A 20,759-nucleotide genomic window follows, 5' to 3' on the forward strand; every position below is an offset into this window, starting at 1 on the left:
CCTCCCTCTACACACACACACACACACACAAACGTTGGTCAGGATGCATAGTATCTCTTCAATGAGAATTCAAAAGGCTAAAGAGTATTACAATCTTTTTTTCATTATTACACATGTACAATTATAAAGTAAAATATCTTAAAATTATAGATCTCTTTCCAAAATTTGAGAATGAACAATTAGAAAGCTGAGTGGGAGGGTTGGTGACAGGCTTAGATGGTATTTGAAGGATTCTTTGGAATTAGGAGGCAATGTACTCAGCTTAGAATACCATGCTGACCCTGTGAGAATGCTAGTCAGAACCTGCTATACAGTTTTATGTTCTAGTCCCGCAGCCCCAAGACTTGAAGGTTCTCAGTCTCCCATTATATGTTTCCAATCAAAATTCTTGGGCTCTTCTGCTGATGACAGATCTCTCAATTAGAGAATTGACAGTAGTTAGTAGACCTGTTATGTTTTAATCTTTATTCTCTGCAGAACTAGAGTATCTCTAAGAATATGAGCTTAAATAAAGTGCAAGGCAAAAATCTATAAATAGCTGGTTATTACCCTTAAGAAAAACAAGCAAATAAAGCTTGGTTTTATTTCTTAAATTATATATCATGTGTTTAATATATATTCCCTAATATACACTATATTTATTTAAAGATACATATTTCTTTTTTTTAAGATTTTATTTATTTATTTATTCATGAGCGACAGAGAGAGAGAGAGAGAGGCAGAGAGAGAAGCAGGCTCCATGCCAGGAGCCCCACGCGGGACTCAATCCTGGGACTCCAGGATCACACCCTGGGTAAAAGGCAGGCACTCAATCGCTGAGCCACCCAGGAATATCCTTAGGGGATAAATAAATAAATACCCAGGGATATTTCTTAAGGTGGTTCATTTAAAGTGACTTTTATTTATTTTAAAATATTTTATTTATTTACTGAGATAGAGAGATATCACAAGTGGGGGGAGAGGGGCAAAGGGAATCTCAAGTGGAATCTCAAGCAGACACTGCATCATCACTGGTGACCAGAGTCCAGAGCCTGGAGCTGGATGCAGGGCTGGATGCCGGGTTAGATCTCTTGACCAGAAATCATGACCTGAGCCTACTAAGCCACTCAGGTGTCCCTACAGTAGACTTTTAAAATTTAAATATAAGGCAATTTGGTTCTTGACACTTAAGAAATAGCCACCAAAGAAGACTAGAAATTAGTCTGCCAATAATTCCTTTAATTTGTAGTTTTGTAAAACTTAAGAGTTTTATTTCCTACTTTAAACAAAATGTTAGGGATGCCTGGGTGGCTCAGCAGTTGAGCATCTGCCTGCTCAGGGTATGATCCCGGAGTCCCGGGATCGAGTTCCACATCAGGCTTCCCGCATGGAGCCTGTTTCTCTCTCTGCCTATGTCTCTGCCTCTCCCTGTGTGTTTCTCATGAATAAATAAATAAAATCTTTTTAAAAAATGTTAAATGGGGATCCCTGGGTGGCGCAGCGGTTTGGCGCCTGCCTTTGGCCCAGGGCGCAATCCTGGAGACCCGGGATCGAATCCCACGTCAGGCTCCCGGTGCATGGAGCCTGCTTCTCCCTCTGCCTGTGTCTCTGCCTCTCTCTCTCTCTCTCTCTCTCTCTGTGACTATCATAAATAAATAAAAATTAAAAAAAATAAAATAAAAAATGTTAAATGGATATTATCCTAAAATCACCAGGGGATAGTAAGTGCCTTGTATCTTCCTGAGTCCAAGATTATACTCAAAGAGTTCTAGTATACCTAAGAAATTCAGAATTAGTAAGGATAGTGCTTAGAATGACTATGAGGTTAATTATTTAAAAATCACTTTAATACTGGGAGACATTATATCAATCTATGATTCTAAGGCACAAAATAAAAACAAAGTATTCAAAATACACACCAAGACTGACTACATAGGATTGTGAGTTTATATTTGATTCCTACCAAACACCATTTTTTAAAATGCACACAAAGAAATCACAAAAAGTGACCATATATTAATACACACACACACACACACACACACACACACACACACACACCAATAAATGTTTCTAAAGGGGAAATGGTACAAGCTTCATTCTCTGAAAACAAGATGATAAAACTAAAAGTTATTTTAAAAATTTTTAACAGATAAGCAAATAGGCTTTGAACCAACAGTATCAACACTTGAAAATTTAAAAGTACATTCTTCTAAAAATTATTTGAACAGATAAATTAAAAAGTACAACTATAGTGGACTGTAATTCTGTTTCAGGATATGATGGATAGGCACTGAATTTGCTCTTCTGCCTTACATAACTTAAAAACTGGGCAAAATATGTAAGACAATGGTTTTTAGACACTGGACACCAGGCAGCTCAGCCCAGTAATCCCTGAGAGAAGGGAAACAAGGTAATTATTGCCTCAGGCTGCGGAGCAGGAAGGGGAACCCAAATAGAGCGTGGCAGGCTTCCTGAGTTAAAGAGACAAGGGTTGGGAATTCAAGAAGGCCTGTGTGACCACAATTCACAGAGCAGAACACAGAGGAGAGCTTTGCAAAGAGAGTCCCACAGGTCTGCAGAGGCTTCTCTTCAAATCTTCATCTGCAAACTGATTAGCACGTCTGTGAGAAAACTCTCCAAGGACAGGAAAAGAACCAATGGAAAGAATCGGGCTGAAGAATTCACAGTATTCACACAGGGACTAGAAGTAGTTCTTGTTCCCTACAACTAGAGTGAAGAAATCTCAAAATGTATGGGAAACTGGGTAGGAAACTCTGAAAGACACTGCCTTGGCAGTGGGACTAAATTAGTCCTAGATCAAAACTTGTTCTGGTTTTTCCTTATCGACCTTACAAGCACATCCAGGAAGGATAAAAATTCTTTATAAATAAATTAACTGCATCTTAGAGTAGAATTCAAAATATCTGAAGACATTTTTAGAAATCTAGCACACAGGGGCACCCAGGTGGCCCAGCGATTTAGTGCTGCCTGCAGCCCAAGGTGTGATCCTGGAGTCCTGGGATTGAGTCCCACATGGGGCTCCCTGCAGGGAGCCTGCTTCTCTCTCTCTGCCGTGTGCTCTGCCTCTCTCTCTCTCTCTCTCTCTCTCTCTCTCTCTGTGTGTCTCTCATGAATAAATAAATAAAATCTTAAAAAAAAATCTAGCACACAGCATATAACTCATAATGTCTGGCATCCAGTCAAAAATTACTAGGCATACAAAAAACCAGGAAAATACAATAAGCCTCTAAAATAATAAATAAGATATTTCTATGAGTTAAGGTAATAAAAGAAAATAATAGCAAATATATTTATTGAAAAGACTTGTTTTCCTTTTTGACTAGCTAGTAAGGTACAGAGTCATCATTTATAAGATGCAAAGATGAAGCTCTCCACCAATGCTTACTCCAAAAATTTCAGTCTTCACTGATGATCCTTGCCTAAACCAATCATTTCATCAGGGATAGAAAACTGGTCTTTTAAAATTTTTTATTCTTCTTTCTGCTATCTTGGCTGACTTGTTTTGTAGAGAAGACCTTCTCCTTCACTATACTTCGAATTGAAAAAGAATGATAATGGCTTCCTTTAATTACCAATTTGAGAGTAAAAAGCTGGTAACAGTCACTTCCAATGGTGGCAAATAAAAGATTATTTTTGGTGAGATAAGCCTTTCTCTTCTTTTGAAAATGACGTGAAATGCTGGGTGAGATTATCTGCACTACGATTGACCTTCAAAGCATATGCAGTTGGAGTCACTCAGTTACATTCGTGCATTATATAAAACCATCCTATAAAAAAGTTCAACCTGGTTGTTTAGTATCTACATCTACCCTTTTCCTACATCTACACTTTCAACAATGGCTCTACCTAACATTGGGCAAGGTTTCCAAATGTGACTAACAGTACACTCACCCTCGCTCTAACTTGTTTACTGCTTCCTGCTCCAATATCTCTATTGATTATATGCTTCTCAATCAAGTTTGAGGCAGCTCCTTATGGTCAACCATCCTACGGCTCAACTGTAAGTTTAAACCCCCTACTCCAAGACATCTAATGAACAGGGCAAAGTAAAAAGAAATGGACACCAACAATAAATACTCCTGCATGAAAAAAGGGAAGTAAGGAAACATCAATCTATAATGTATATGATATTTTGCTGGACAGGAAGAGCAAGCTTCCCTGTCTGGGAAGGGAAATGAGTTCTTTAGTCACCAAATTGGTTGCCCCAGATTCTAGTCTCTAATCTCTGGGAGAATCTCTCCTATCACCCATCCCCCCCAAATCACACTGAGAAGGTCATTGTGGATGGTTCCTGATTGAGAGCTTTCCTGGGGACGCAGTCCACTTGTTTGGGAATCATATTCAGGAGGCTGGGAGTGTCCAGGAGATGGGAAATCACAAGCCCTGATTTCTCAGACTCGAATATCTTTGACTACCTATCTTATATTTTAGATTCTCTTTGGCTTTAATAATTTTACTTGTTTTCTACTAAGCAAAGTAAGAAATTAGTGAATCTGGACTTGCTGTTGTGATTTTGTCTCTAACAGGCTTCATTGCTTTGTGTATTACTTAAGCCCCCAGGTTAAACTGCTTCTTCCAAACAAATAAAGGTAAATCTGGCCTCTTTCACCGAGGATGCATCTCAATAGGCTCCTTTGTATTCTGGGGTTGACTGTTACCTTTGCCCAAGGGAGAAGTCAAAGATGCTTGGGTCCTCAGGCTCCTCCTAGGTTCTGATCATATCTTTTCTTTCTAATCATGTCTCTCATACATTCTAATTGTATCTTCTAGGTTCTTTTGCATCTATCACACTTTATGCCTCCCTGCTTTTGCTCATACTAATTTAGCTGAGGCCTGTGATCACACTGGAGAGACAAAAAGCAAAGTACAGCAGTACTGAAACTCAATACTAGGGATCCCTGGGTGGCGCAGCGGTTTAGCGCCTGCCTTTGGCCCAAGGTGCGATCCTGGAGACCCAGGATCAAATCCCACGTCGGGCCCCTGGTGCATGGAGCCTGCTTCTCCCTCTGCCTGTGTCTCTGCCTCTCTTTCTCTGTGACTATCATAAATAAAAATTAAAAAAAAAAAAAGAAACTCAATACTCAAAAATTTCATCAGAGCCATTTTTTTCTTTTTTTGAGAAAAGGTAGGAACCTAATAAAAACAGCAGCTTTACATATGTTAAATGGCTAAAAAGTACATAAATACTACAATAAATATGACACTTTACCTTGAAAAAGACTGGTACTTGCTAATGAAGGTGGGTGTTAGAAGAATTGTAGCTTGTGAGTTATTGTGAAATAGTGGAAATAGGGCTATCTGATATTAGCTGGAAGGTTCTAACACCAAATGTGGTTGAATGTCTCATAACACATGGTACAGTGAGATTGCTAGTAGGTGTTTTAAGTGTGTGCACGTGTACATTTTCTGTATTCCTATGTGGTTTGGTTCAGTAGGGCAATTTCTGCATCATGTAGTACTTCTCATACATGACAAAAGCAAACAAGAAATGTGCATTATGCCCAATTGTTCCCTATAGATCAGTCATGTTGGAACACACTTGTTTCAAAACAAGTGTTATTACAGAAATGACTATTACTTTTACCATTGTAAGATGTATGTATACGTACATGCATATGCATGTGTTGGAGTATGCTAAAATGTACTGCACACCTATGGTTGCAATTTTGCTAATTTGAGTAACTACTGGTCTTTGGGTTTTTTAGTGGCATTTACCTCTCTCTTATTCTCACTTCTTCACTTCTCATTCATACTTTTGTTTCCGTTTTGCTCTATTTGTAAAGACCACAGTATAAATACCAAGTATCACAACTACATCTGCACACAGCCTAGAAATTACATTTGATTTATTCTTTAATAGCCTTTGGCCTTCATCAGCCAGTTAAAGGAGCCCCAAAGCAAAGAACCTGTTTAAAGTCTTTAGGAGCTTGTCATGCGACCCATGCCATAGATACCCCTAGCTCTTCCTCTTCATCATTTCCATTTTGAACTTTATTAACATTGTGGCCTAGCAAGTTGCTTAAAGATATTCAAATTGCCTCATACAAGCAGAATATATAGAAGAAGTGCTACAGGAGAAATGCTTTAGAGGTTGCACAGAAATGAAGTGTAGTCGATAGGGTGGAAAACACATTTCCTGTTGTGCACTTGAAACTAACATAACGCTATGTCAAACTATATTTCAATGATAAAGATTTTTTTAAACCACACCTACATTTCTAATTGTCCGCTAATTGCTAATCCTCGGCCAAATCTGGAAATCTTTGAAAGATCCTGTAATTAACTTCAGTAAGGTAATAGATTATCTGAATTATTCTGGTTTCTTTCTTATACTATGCTGCCCACCTCCTGTTTTGTGTTTGTTTTTTTTTAGGAAGGAGGAAGCTGAATAACAAAAATTAGGTGACACCCTTGCTCCTATTGGCTTTATTTCCAAAACACCAGAGTAGTCTCTTAGAGCTGGGAATGTTCTGGTTTGTTGGTTTGTCGCACTTTTCCAGCACTACTCTGGCCCCCTGCTGGTACTGAGCTGCAGTAGCAGCTGCAATATTTAGCCCCAGGATTAAGATCTACCCATGCCAGCATTTGCTTCCCTAATGCTAAAATGGTACAATCCACAACTGTATCTATTTAGCAGTAAATAAACATAGATACACAGCCTTTGGGCCTTTGTGTGATAAGCTATTTGGAATACTCTTCAGATACTAAGCGGCTGGTTTCAGAAATCACAGTCTCTTTGGTATTAGGTAGACCTAGATATAAGGAAAACTGGGCTAAGGACCATATCTTTAAATTAGAGAAAACAATATACAGTCCCAGGACTGGCTGTGAGGGTCAAGTGAAGCAGTCTGCATGTGTGCCTGGCATTTAGGTGCTAGACATTTCTCTACTTAACTAATAAAAAACAAACTCTACAATGTGTGAAAAGTACGTCAGTCCGCTTATAGTTGTCCTGTCACTACTCTGGAATGAGGCAAAACCACTGGAAGACTCACAAGCAGTGTGTAACTGACTCTATTTATTAAACACTTAGTACATACAAAGTGCTATACTAGGTGCTCCAGAGATACACACACCCACATACCAATAAGCCATTAGATATGTGTTCAAGGACTTTTTAATTTGCCTTATACACCAACCAGACCAAAATAATTCTACTAAAAGAATTCTGGATGCAGCATTTTAGAAAAGCATAGGTACAGATAATAGCCTAGCTTCATCATTTGCTTGCCCTGTGCCCAAGTCAATTAACATCTCTAAGCTTTGTCCTATATATTTAGGTAGGAACACTCCATCTATCTCTCACAGGACTATGGAAATTATATATTACACAGACATATAAATATATAAATAAATAACTAGACAAACCAGTAAACCAGAAAACTAGTGAAATGGAATGGGTTTAAAAAATATATTCTTTTTTTCTATGACTTAACCCTCAAATCAAATGAGAAAAACTTCCAGAAGCCACTCTCATGAGTTCCACCACAAACAGTACTAAAGGAATAAAGGCAAAAAAATGTCTACCTCATATCAGATTATCCTAACCAAAAGATAGAGTTGAAGTGGTGGCAAGGGAAATGGGACTATTAGCGAACTGACCTCAGTTAAAACTTACAAGCAATCTCAAACTTTCTACAAGTGTAAATCTGAAATTAATAGTAAATTACCAGAGAGATGGTTCTATAATAATGCTTCATTTCAAATTTGATTGATCCATAACTTTTTTTGGATAGTTTCTATGTAACAACTCAAAGTAATTTTCATAATGAACTTCAGTTAATACTGTCATTACTTTCAGGGTTGCTTTTAGCTTATATGATGTTTTGTTAAGAGCTGGAGGAAGGGACAGCTGCAATCAAGCAGATGCACAGATTAACCAGCAAACAGAACCTTTATGTAAGGAAAAAGTAACTTCATCCTCCAGGCAGATGCAGCCCTGCACCCGTCTGGCACGTATTTTGGTATGGGGAGAGGGGAATGTGAGCTGGATTTCAGGCCTCACTCGCTTCCTTGGCAGGAGTCTTTGGACAGTACACAAACCATACAATTAAGTGGAATAGCCCTCAATACTTTATAATGGCAAGGCTCTATTACAACTTTCTATCACTTAAAGGTATGGGATTCAGGGGCACGTGGCTGGCTCAGTCGGTAGAGCATGGACTCTTGATCTCAGGGTTATGAGTTTGAGCCCCATGCTGGGTATAGAGACTACTTAAAAATAAAAGCTTTAAAAATAATGTACAAGATCCATTCATTCAGCCAGCTGAGGGCAATATGCTCTATGGGGATAGAGGTCAGAATAAGCAATTTATATTCTAATAGGGGATATAAGACGGGTACCAAAAATAACTATAATGTTAGACAAAAAGTCATGAATCACAAAGGAAAAGACTAATGAAATACCCTAAAAATTCAGAAGAACCAAAATAGACATATATCTTGAGGAATCAGAGAATGTTCCATAGAGAAGGTGGCACTAGAAGTCAGTTGTGAATGATGGGTATGATTTGGTCATGTGGAAATAGGAACAGGGGATTAGAAGTGCAAGATATAAATACCAAACAATTTAGTTTTCAGACACAAATACTACGTGAATAATAGTAGTAAAAAAAAAAAAAAAAGGAAAAACAAGCTGGAGTCAAATTATAGAGAACCTTTAATAGTAGGCTAATGAGTTTAATTGTTAATTTGTTGGCAAAGGGAGCCATGATGTCATCAAAACTCTGTCTTATGAGTATGAATTTGGGGGTGTATAAGAAGAATCAAAAGGGCAGGGAAATAGCAGGTGATGAAATTTAAGGCAACTGTAGTAGTCCAGAATAACAGTGAAGGTATTGAGAAGACTATGTATCAGAGACAATAGGTTTGGCAACAGAATAAATGTAAACAGTAATTGAGAAAAAGGTCAAGATACAACGAGTTTCCTTGTTTTCCATGTGAAAGAGCAGACTGGTAATATCTTAAAAGAAATAAGGTCTGTAGAAAGAAAGACTTCTTGATATAGATGCCTGTAAACACTTGAACTATAGAACTAGAACTTGGAGAGAAAACAGAACCAGAGCAATATATCTGGGGGTCATTGATTCTGCCAGTGGAGAATAAGAGAGACCAAGATAGAGCCAACGACAAAACTTTAGGGAGAGATAGAAAAAGTAGTGACTAAAGAATGGTGGTTAGAGAAGGCAAGAAGAACCAGAAAACTATACTATCCTTATGGCCAAAAGAAGAGAACTTCAAAAATGTGAAGTGTCGACAATACTGAATTTTGTAGAGCAGTGATGAACATCCTGGCTTAAACCAGTAATCTAATTTCTAAAACCCTCTTTCAATTCTTAGGAAGCAAAAAAGGATCTTCAGAAAATCACAAGGACCACAATGAAAGAGCTCTCTAAAAATTCATATTCCTAAAGACACAGGCTGATAGAGAGACAGAAGCCAGGCTGGAACCACCATAGCCTACCGCAGTACAGCAGACATAAAGCAGGGAGAGGACTCTAGGGCAGTCGTCCCTGGGAAACTGGTAACATTGGTTCTGATCCAGGTAGCATGGCTCAACTACCATGCCTTGAAGACTGAATGAGAGGCTGCAGTCTCAGTAGTGCAATCAGGGACAAAATTAGGAATGTAGGAGGTTAAGGATTGAAGGCACAAGCATATAATACTGTTTCCAAGTGTCTGATAAGGAATGGAAGGAGAACCTAAGGGCTAAAAAATGGGGGTTTTGTTTGCTTTTTTTAAATTTTAAATTCTCAGTAGATTGAGTGGGACAGATACGAGGAAGATGTAAGATGAGAAGGGGATAATCAATGGGGTGAGATTTTTGAGCTCACAATGGAAGAAAGGATCAGGAATGTAATTGAAAAGTTGAATGTCCAAGAAGAATGATACATATTTTTCTAAAATGAGAAGGAAAGATAAAGCTTGAATAAAGAAACTGTCAAAGTAAAGAGGAATGGTGTTAGGGAGCACAAATTTGCTTTAATTTTCTCAGGAAAGGACTCGGTCATCTTTAGAGAATGAGGGTAGAGTAATAAAATGTGCCTTTGAGCAGAGTAAAAATTGACCTTATCAAAAACCCCACATAATTATAGTAAGAATAAAAGCTAAAGGCTATAATTTATGTATTCCAAATTCTAAGTTTAAGAGTTACAATTCCAGGGCAGCCCAGGTGGCTCAGTGGTTTAGCACCGCTTTCAGCCCAGGGCCTGCTCCTGGAGACCTGGGATCGAGTCCCCCATGTGGGACTCTACATGGAGCCTGCTTCTCCCTCTGCCTGTGTCTCTGCCTCTCTCTCTCTGTGTATCTCAAGAATGAATAAATAAATAAAATCTTAAAAAAAAAGTTAAATTTCACTTCTTTCCAAAAGATATAACTGCACTAAGTACATGCTACGATTTTCTTCCAACTTCTCAATTTAAGGCATAACAAAGAATGAAATAAGAAAGAATTAATGGAATCCTAAGAGTCAATATATAACTAGCATCATAACCAACAAAAATGGGCTTAGTGCTATCACCACAGTTAGATAGTAATAATTCTCGTATTGCTCTGCCCTTTTTTGCTGGATCTGTTTCTCTTTTTTGCTGTATCACAATAGTTGATACTTCTGTGAAAAGTTATTGCTTGAATAAGTTAAGGACACAATATACCTTCTATTAAAAGAACAACCTTCATCCCTTTGAGAAATAATGCACATCCTCTATTTATAAGGTATGTCATCTTCCAATTTTCCAAATTTTTTTTACAAACTCTCACTTTTTTACAAATTACTGAAATCAACTAACAAAAATGTTATGTTGGAAAATCGCTTTATATACCTATTATAAGTCTTTAAAAGTACAATTCATGAGCTAATGCTCTGGAGCCAACAAGAAAAACAAGATCTAAAAAGAACGCCAAAAAGTACAAAGAAAGAAGTAGACTGAGTAGAGGAACAGAAAACCTTGAGTTATAAATTATTCAGTTTAAAATATTAAGGGTAACTAGTCTCTAAGTATCTCTAAGTGCTTACGAAGCTTGTTAATGATGGAAAGTACTTTTAGACAAGATATTTAATTTTCAGATTCAAACACAGCCATTTATGGCAAACAAACATATAGCATTTATACTAAAGCATATTCAGGTAATTTATTGAATGGAACAATATCGATGGAATTAGTTCAGTAATTATAGTTGGATTCCATTGCCATTAACTCTGAAGACTAATAAAACATGACCTGGAGTAGGATCTATTATGGTCTATTAACAACTAAGAATAAAAAAAATCTTTAAGAAATACAAACACAAAATTGCATCTTGTTTTACAAATGTGTACTTTTCTTGCTTTTTTTTCTTTCAAAATTTATCTTTTTGCATTTTGATTTCAAAATAAGTGCTCATTGGGCAGCCCAGGTGGCTCAGGGGTTTAGCACCTGCCTTCGGCCGGGGAGTGATCCTGGGGACCCCGGGATCGAGTCCCACGTCGGGCTCCCAGGATGGAGCCTGCTTCTCCCTCTGCCTGTGTCTCTGCCTCTCTCTCTCTCTGTGACTATCATAAATAAATAAAAATTTAAAAAAAGAATAAATATCTTTTTTTAAAAAGGAATAAATTTAAAAAGGAAATATACTATTAAAAAAACCAAAATAAGTGCTCATTGAAGAAAAAAATATTTTTTTATTTTACATGTTTCTCTATTGCTTGAAAATCTCCTGCCTTCCTTGTCTCTAATTCTACTCGCCAAAGTTAACCACTGTTAACAGTTTATTTCTGTTCTTTCACTTTTTCCATATATACACAAACATAATTTGTTTACATACCTGGTTTTAAAAACTAGTTTCATATCACACATTCTGCTTTACAAGTTATTTTTGCTTCTTAGTAGTAGATCCTGGTTTCCTTACATGACAGATTTAGCAGAACTTCATTCTTTTTGAGAAGCTGTGTGGTGTTTAATATTGGTGCACCACAGTTTATTTAACCATTTCTCTATATGTAGACAGTCAGGTTGATGCTGCTTCATTTTTTTCCCTCTCCTATTTTAAACTCTTTTTAAAGCTTATTCAGGGATAATGTAAACATAAATTAGGATTAAAAAATCATGAGGGGGGGGGGGATCCCTGAGTGCCTCGGTGGTTCGGCGCCTGCCTTTGACCCAGGGCGTGGTCCTGGAGTCCCGGGATCGAGTCCTGTGTCGGGCTCCCGGCGTGGAGCCTGCTTCTCCCTCTGCCTGTGTCTCTGTCTCTGTCTCTGTCTCTCTCTCTCTCTCTCTCTCTCTGTGTGTCTATCATGAATTTAAAAAAAAAATCTTAAAAAAAAATCATGATGCTAGTTCTCCTTTGAAGGAAGCTATAAAATGACCATCTAATAATAATGAACTTTTTTTTTTCACTTTAAATAAAGATCTTGGCTTTTCATAGCTGGTAAACATACACAAAAGGTGGTCACCATCTTCAATACAATGTTATTGATAATTCTGAAGACTTAGACACACAACTGGTTTTCAAACCAACTACATATTTATAGCCTAATTCTCTACAATGCAATAACATTTAACAAGTCTTTATCGATATTTTTATAAGCCTACTGTAGTACCAAGTTCTCTAAAGAATTCAAAAGAAGTCTGTGACAAAATCACTGCCTTTGAGGAGCTTACAACTTTTGGGGAAAAAACATAGTTACCTGTATGAAATAATTACACCAAAATATAAAAACTGAAGAAAATGTAAAAGGAAGAGGAAATAATCAAGGGACCAAGAATCATAAGGTAAAATATAAATATTACCTAGTAAGAAGAGAAAAGGTAAAGGGTTAATGGAAGAAATGAGAATTTAGATGCACTTTCAAAAAGTACTAGGATTTGGATCGTAAGACAGATAGTGGGGGAGGGAGGGTATTTCCAGCAAGAGGAAATGTTTTAGCAAAAACTTGAAGACAGACAGACAGACAGAAAGAGGAAGGAAGGAAGGAAGGAAGGAAGGAAGGAAGGAAGGAATTGGAAACAGAGCTAGGAAAAAGGGAGAAAAAAATCATGGTTAAGAGGAAAACATTGTTCAGGAAATCCCCCCCAAAATATCCACATTTTACTGGCCTGAAAAGGCTAAAATGAAGTATCTGCCCACCTCACCCCCTCTGCCCCTATGTGCAAAGGAGGCTAGAAAAAATGAGTATCTGGCATTTTCAGCCTCAATCATGGGAAGAAGGCATGAAAGTGGGAGGTTTGGTATGACCTTGACTACAAAAAGTTAAGGAAAAAGCATAGTAAAGATATATAAATTACCGATTACAACTATGCTTTAGAAATACATATTCCTGGGATCCCTGGGTGGTGCAGCGGTTTAGCGCCTGCCTTTGGCCCAGGGCGCGATCCTGAAGACCCAGGATCAAATCCCACGTCGGGCTCCCTGCTTCTCCCTCTGCCTATGTCTCTGCCTCTCTCTCTCTCTGTGTGACTATCATAAATAAAAAAATTTTAAAAAAAAGAAAGAAATACATATTCCTAAATATCAGAAATTAAATGGGTTGCCTCAAAGATGTTTGCACAGTTGTTTTTAAGTTTAAATAAAACCCTTGAAAAAAGTAAACAAACCTTTGAAATTAATATTCATCATTATCTACACAGCATTTTACAATTTCAAAAAATGTTCATATATATGTTCTTTACATAAGCTTTGAAAAGAACATGAAGGAAATATTATTTTAAAACTTTTTAAAAAAAGATTTTATTTATTTACTCATGAGATACACAGAGAGAGGGAGAGAGAGGCAGAGACACAGGCAGAGGGAGAAGCAGGCTCCCTGCAGGGAGCCCCATGGGAGTCGATCCTGGGACCCCGGGGTCACACCCTGGGCCAGAGGCAGGCGCCAAACCGTTGAGCCACCCAGGGATCCCTTGAAGGAAATATTATTATAGTAGCTCTGCTTAACAGACAAGAAATATAAAACAAATGTTATGACTACAGCAGATTCAGATCCAAAAAACTGAAACTGAAAGGTTAAAACGTTGGACTTGGGCAGCCAGCTTGCCAAGGTTCAAATCCCTGTGGCATTTCTACTAATATCAGCTATTTGGCTTTGCACAGCATTATATTTGAAATAACATTTGGTTAATTGTGATTTCAAAATTCCTGCAATTTTGATCTTTTATACTTAAAAAATCCCCTCACTAGAAGAGATTATTTTGTGAAGATATGTGCACTACAAGACATTTTCTGAATAGATGAGTCTATGAATAGTTTTAATTCATTTTTGGTTAACTCCCACAATCAAGAATTAACAAGTATTTTGGCATAAATATTGCTTTAAAAGTTATTTTTAATAACCATTTCTCTGACAACAAAAAGGAATTCTTTCCCTCCCACAAATCAAAGTTCTTTGTTTAGACTTCTTTTTCTTTTCTTTTCTTTTTTTTTTAAGATTTTATTTATTCATGAGAGACACAGCGAGAGAGAGAGAGAGAGAGAGAGAGAGAGAGGCAGAGACACAGGCAGAGGGAGAAGCAGGCTCCATGCAGGGAGCCTGACGTGGGACTCGATCCTGAAACTCCAGGATCGCGCCCTGGGCTGAAGGCGGCGCCAAACCGCTGAGCCACCCAGGGATCCCCCATATATGCTCCACATTGTTAATTGTGCACTGTTATAAAATGATATCCTCACAATTCTTCATATTTTGGATATTATTCCTCCTTCCATTTTTTTCCTTTTTCTGACAAGTACATGGAATTTATTTTGAGATATCACACAACTACTTAGTGGGCTGAATGTTTTTGCTGGGTGACTGGTTGGACTGAATGGTGATATTATCTAACAAGTGCTATTTTTTTTCCATTTTCCATTTATAATAGTTATCACTTAATAATTCTCTAAGTTATACCTGCCTCTTTCGGAAAGTTGCTTGATCTTAGTCTGCGTTGGCTCCACACCCTATTAACTGTCATATTCTCTCATGATCCTCTTCATATACTGCAAATCATTGGGCCTTTCCAGCAACAAATGTTAGCAGAAACCTAGTGATTTGGAATCTTCTGGGTTTTTAGATGGAAAGCTTGTAATTCTTCATAGTTGAGGAATGACTGAAAGGCAGTTAGGTTCTGTACTAATGGGGAGGAAAAGAACTGAAATGCCAATCATTTTCCTCATTTCTCTGATTTACTTTTCTTTCTTCATAGCACCTGGGTCTGTTCTTATGGACACATCTCCACTCTCTTCCTTTTGCCTTTTCCCGTGTGGAGTTCGGAGGAGTATACAGGCATTCCTGTTATCCCTGACTGATGCCGCTATATTTGACTTTGTTGATACCATATTTGAGTTTCAAAGGTTCCATTCCACACTGAAAGATGGGCACAGTTTTGGAAAGGACTGTTGCGCCACCAGTGTCTGCTTGAGAGGCCGGAGGGAGAAGTGCTGTGGTCACATGGCCTGGCCCAGCCCTGGGAGCACGAGGCCCCGCATCTATTTTCTCTTATTTCTTACAATTTGTTTTCTTTCTTAGCTGCTTAGTAAATTAGACGCAAATGGTATTTCTATAAGATGACATCTTTGATTCAATTTAGGGTAAAAGAGAGCCGGGGATATTTCATGGAAAAAATCATCTTTCACAAAATTTTCCTCCTCAAATTACTCTTGTTTCTATTGATAAATACAGGGATAAAACAAATATTTTAAAATGTTCCTTGTAACTTTTTGGATATAAGCAGGTAATATTAAATAAGCCATAAATTATTGTCAAATGAAGAGTCAAAAAATAAACCCAAATAACAATACTTTAAACAGTATTATTGATATTCACATTATGAAATACACATGGTGTCATGAATATAACCAGTTTATACACCCAACAGAAGATTTTGCAAATTCTTTTGAATCGCAAAATACATGCACTATGTCGATATTTGGTTATACTTGCATCAATTCACAGCATCAGGGCAGCCCAGGTGGCTCAGCAGTTTAGCACCACCTTAGCCCAGGGCGTGAGCCCAGAGACCCAGGATCCACGTCGGGCTCCTTGCATGGAGCCTGCTTCTCCCTCTGCCTGTGTCTCTGCCTCTCTCTCTCTCTCTCTCTCTCTGTCTCTCATGAATAAATAAAATCTTTTTAAAAAAACTCACAGCATCAAGGGTAATGTGTATGATTTAATGTTCTTTCTTCTTTCCTCGTACTTCTGTCATCCTTCCTCTCCCACTTGCTAAAACACAAAAGGCCTCCATTTATCTGAAGTAGCCAGGGCTACGTGTCCAGGACTGAGGCTGCCTGGACTTCCCACCATTCTCCAAGTCTTTTTCTTTTTCAAGTCCCTTGAGACACACTTGACAACAAATCCAGTTCTTGAGTACTTAGCCGACATCCCAAAGCAATTACCATTTCCCAAATGTTTTCTATGTCCCAGGTACCATGCTAGGTACTTTCAACTACATTATCAATTCCCCTGAATGCTGAAAGACACCATTCTAGCCAGAGACAGTCCCGTTAAAATAAAATCAATCTCCCCGTTACTTCTTTCTGTTTCTCATTATGAAGCCTGCATCTTAATGGATGCATACCATTCCACTAAATAAATGTGCCACATTTAATAAAGCTACTATTATAGTTTCGATAGTTTCCCTTCTCTCTATCGCAAATAATGCCACACATTATCCTCTAAGTAAATCTTTGTGCTCATTTCTAAAAATTTTCTTAATGTAGATTACATGGTAAGTTTGGCCTTAAAGACCACTCGTGTTTATTTTCTTCCTTCCATGTCTTTAATGTGAGACGTTACTGGTTCATATCCCAAACACCATCACCCACTCTGTTCTGGGGATCAGTTCCCAGTTCAGTTTTCAATACTTCTCTTCATCTAACCTGCACTGTCTTGCTGTCACTCCTGTGGTCAACAATCCATGGCTTCTTGCCTCAGTTTCTCCTACCCTAAATCTTTTGACAGAAAACCTAGAAAGGCAACATGGTATAAATTAAGATGGGATTAATTACTATTAAATTGGAGAGTCTGGGGGGGTCAGTCAGGTAAGCATCTGCTTTCAGTTCAGGTCATGATCCCTGGGACCTGGGAGTCAGGCTCCTGGCTCATCAGGGAGTCTGCTTCTCCCCTCTCCCTCCGTCCCTCCTCATACACATGCTTGCTCTCTCTGTGTCAAATCAATAAATAAGTAAATATTTTTTTAATTACTATTAAGTCCAGTATCATGAGAAAGCCAATTTCAAGCTAAGAATGTGATACGTAGCTCTAGTTCTAAATTACTTAGCAGAGGGTAAAAATGGTACAAGAAAAAATTATGAAAAAAAGAGTTATAATTACAACTAAACTCGTAATACTTTCTGATCTTCCATTTCAAAAGCACAATTCAGAAGTCTGCAAAATACTTTTATTGCAAAATAGAGGGGGTGGTAAGTTATGGCAAAAATAAAGGTCATTTAGGGTCATCATTTAATTCTTTTATTAAATATTTAGTGTTTTCAAAGAGACATGTTTCTCCATTAAAAAGTTCTATTTTTTATTTGAATATCCTAAGCCCCTCTTGGCTACAATTTTAAAAACTTTTTATATCTGACAGAGGTTAAGTCCAAAAAATATAAAGAACCCATTCAACTCAATAGCAAATAAAACCCCCAATCAATTAAAATATGGACAGGGGTGCCTAGGTGGCTCAGTTGGTTAAGCATTTGTCTCTTGATCTCAGCTCAGGTCTCGATCTTGAGGTCATGAGTTCAAGTCTTGTGTTGGGCTCCATGTTGGGTGTGGAGCCTACTTAAAAAAACAATGGAACATAGGATCTGAATAGATATTTTTCAAAAGAAGACACACAGTCCTAATAACTGAGATAAAAAGAACTCAAAAACTCTAAAGAAAGGGCAGCCCTGGTGGCCCAGCAATTTAACGCCACCTTCGGCCCAGGGTGTGATCCTGGAGACCTGGGATGGAGTCCTGCATGGAGCCTGCTTCTCCCTCTGCCTGTGTCTGCCTCTCTCTCTCTCTCTCTCTGTCAAAAAAAAATAATAAATCTTAAAAAAAAAAAAAAAAAAAAAACTAAAGAGAGGACTTTCAGCTCTCTAAATAGACTTGTACTTAACCAAATTATGGTAAATGATCTCATGTGGCTTAATGAGAACTCAAATAAACAAGCTCTTTGATTTAAATACAATTTGCTCAGCAAATTAACAAAATATAGCACCTATCCCAATCAAATTAATGACACTCCTAAATACTAGTGATAGAAAACTAGAACAGGCAAAGTAAAATGCGATCTCATTTTAAAACTGTTAAATATCTGAGAATTAATTTAACTCGGGACTTCAATTAATTCTAAGAAAATTATATACCCCCCCACCCCAGTTCTAAGTTAGTAAGTATTCATTCACTTAATTCTTTTAAGTTGTATTTTTTCCCACTGAAAATTCATTTTTAAAAATTTAGGGAAAATAACACACATAAAATCTCAACCTGTTAACACAAAAGCTATTTTTTTTTCAAAAGCTATTCTTATTTCTGAATATTTCCTAATGTTTTGTTTCATATATATACATATGTATACACATACATTTCATATAACTGTAGTAATAGTATAAAATTTTGCCAAAAAACATTTTGCCAACCTGTTTTGTTACCTATATAAAACATTAACCATATTTCTATATAGACATTTTGGGAAAAGTTATTTTTAATACCACAGTATTAACCTATAATAATTTACTCTACCCACCAATGCTGACATTTAGGCTCTTATGGTTAATCCTGTCAAAAACGTTTCTTGCAACTTTTTCCCCTTTCTTGTTTGTGTTATTCGCTCAGGACAGTCTCTCATGGAGTTCTACTCAGTCAAAATATGTAATTTGAGGGCTTTGATATATATTAGTGATTTCTGAAAGCATTAAGCCAATTAAAAATGCTGCCAGAGTGAGATTCACACAAACCTCACCATCTCCAACTACCTTTCCGAATCCTTGCTTATTTAGAGAGATATACAATGTTCTCTCATAGCTTTAATTTGCATTTGTTTGATCACTTGTGAGATTGAATATTTGTGTTTTTAATTTCTTCTTATGAGAACTTTAAGTTCATACTGGTATTTCATTTATTCACCAGGATACTGAGATTTCTGTAATAAAATTTAATAAGGTCTTGAAATTTGTTATAAATATTAATCTTTGTTACTTGGCTCAAATATTCTCCTAATCTCTTTGTTTCTTTCATTTTGGTTTTACTAACATTCATTTGTACAAAAAAATCTTATACAGTTATTAAAATCTATAAATTGCTCTTCAGTATTATTATTATTTTTTAATTCTAAATCTGAGAAAGCTACAAGTTGCCCACAAAGTTGATAAATATGGTACTGACTGTAATGCTTATTTACTTTTTAATTGGTCTGGAGTTTATTTTCATCTATGACGTTAATTTTTTTAAGTAGGAATGCTGCATGGTGTCCAATGCGGGGCTTGAACTCATGACCCTGAGATCAAGACCTGGGCTAAGATCAAGAGTCAGATGTTTAATCAACAGAACCACCCAGGCACCCCTATGATATTAACTTTAATTTAGTTATAGAATTAGTAATTTGTTAATTTTCATTACTAATCATTGTAGAATTAATAATTTGTACTAAGCTAGACATGCCCTGTCTCCTACTGCTAACTGATGGGAAATAAGATTGGATTTTTTATGGTACACATAGTCAGGGGCAGAAGAGAGTAAGGTAACTCAAATACTGTGGAGATACTGTAAGCAGTCGGAATACAATAAATTCAACTGTAAAATCTACCCCAGAAAACCAGTACACATGTATAACGTTACCTAAAAGGACAAAAAGGCTTCGAGGCCCACATAACTTGGCTATAGCCCAACTGAAACTGTTAACATAAATATTTTAAAAGATGAACACATCATTCAGAAGAGACACTGGTTAGCCACTGGGATGTACCGTGAGAGGAAAAGGTTAAATTTGGCAAGGCCTATTTGCGTACAGTCGAGGAGAACAGTCTGGTAGCAGGGGGCCGGTGTATTTCTACTATACAAAGGAGGTTAGTGTAGAGATGGCTGCCCAGGGCTATCTTTGCCTGATGCTATGAAAGAGCTTAATCCTAATTAATAAAACCTGGGGGTTTTTTGGGGAGAAGATTTTATTTATTCATTCATGAGAGACCCAGAGAGAGGCAGAGACACAGGCAGAGGGAGAAGCAGGCAGGCTCCTTGCAGGGAACCCGACGCGGGACTCGATCCCAGGACCCAGGATCACACCCTGAGTCGAAGGCAGGCGTTCCACCCCTGAGCCCCCCAGGTGTCCCAATCCTGTTGTTTAATATTTAGAATGTCACATGTGCTCACCCCGTTTTCATAGAGTCCCTTGCTGCAATCCACCACGTTTGATGGACATTCTGCCCCTATACGTTAGTTACATTTTCTAGCATTTTTAATATGTGGAATCAAATAACGTGTATTCTTTTGTCTGGCTTCTTTTATGCAGCATGGTTGTTCTGAGATTCATCCATTTTGTTGGCAGTACACGCTGAGTAGTATTCCACTGTATAGATACACCCCAACCTGGTTATTCATCTTACCGCCGATAACCACTGTAGAAGAGGGTACCCTTGAACCATGGGGGGTTTGGGGAGTGCCAGCAACCCATACGGTCGAAAATCCACGTGTAACTTTTGACTTGCTAAAAACTTAACTACGAATAGCCTATTTTTGACTGGAAGCTTTACTGATAACATAAAGTCGATCAACACATATATATTACATACCGCATTCTTACAATAAAGTGAGCTAGAAAAAGACATTAAGA

General features: G+C 37.5%; 1 protein-coding gene across 1 annotated transcript in view; it reads right to left on the reverse strand.

Annotated features, from left to right (window-relative positions):
• The window catches only part of CAB39L (calcium binding protein 39 like), a 109,852-nt gene that overhangs the window by 73,599 nt on the left and 15,494 nt on the right, over positions 1-20,759 (reverse strand). The window lies entirely within an intron of this gene.

Source organism: Vulpes lagopus, chromosome 16, assembly GCF_018345385.1.
Source record: "Vulpes lagopus strain Blue_001 chromosome 16, ASM1834538v1, whole genome shotgun sequence".
Classification (NCBI taxonomy): domain Eukaryota; kingdom Metazoa; phylum Chordata; class Mammalia; order Carnivora; family Canidae; genus Vulpes; species Vulpes lagopus.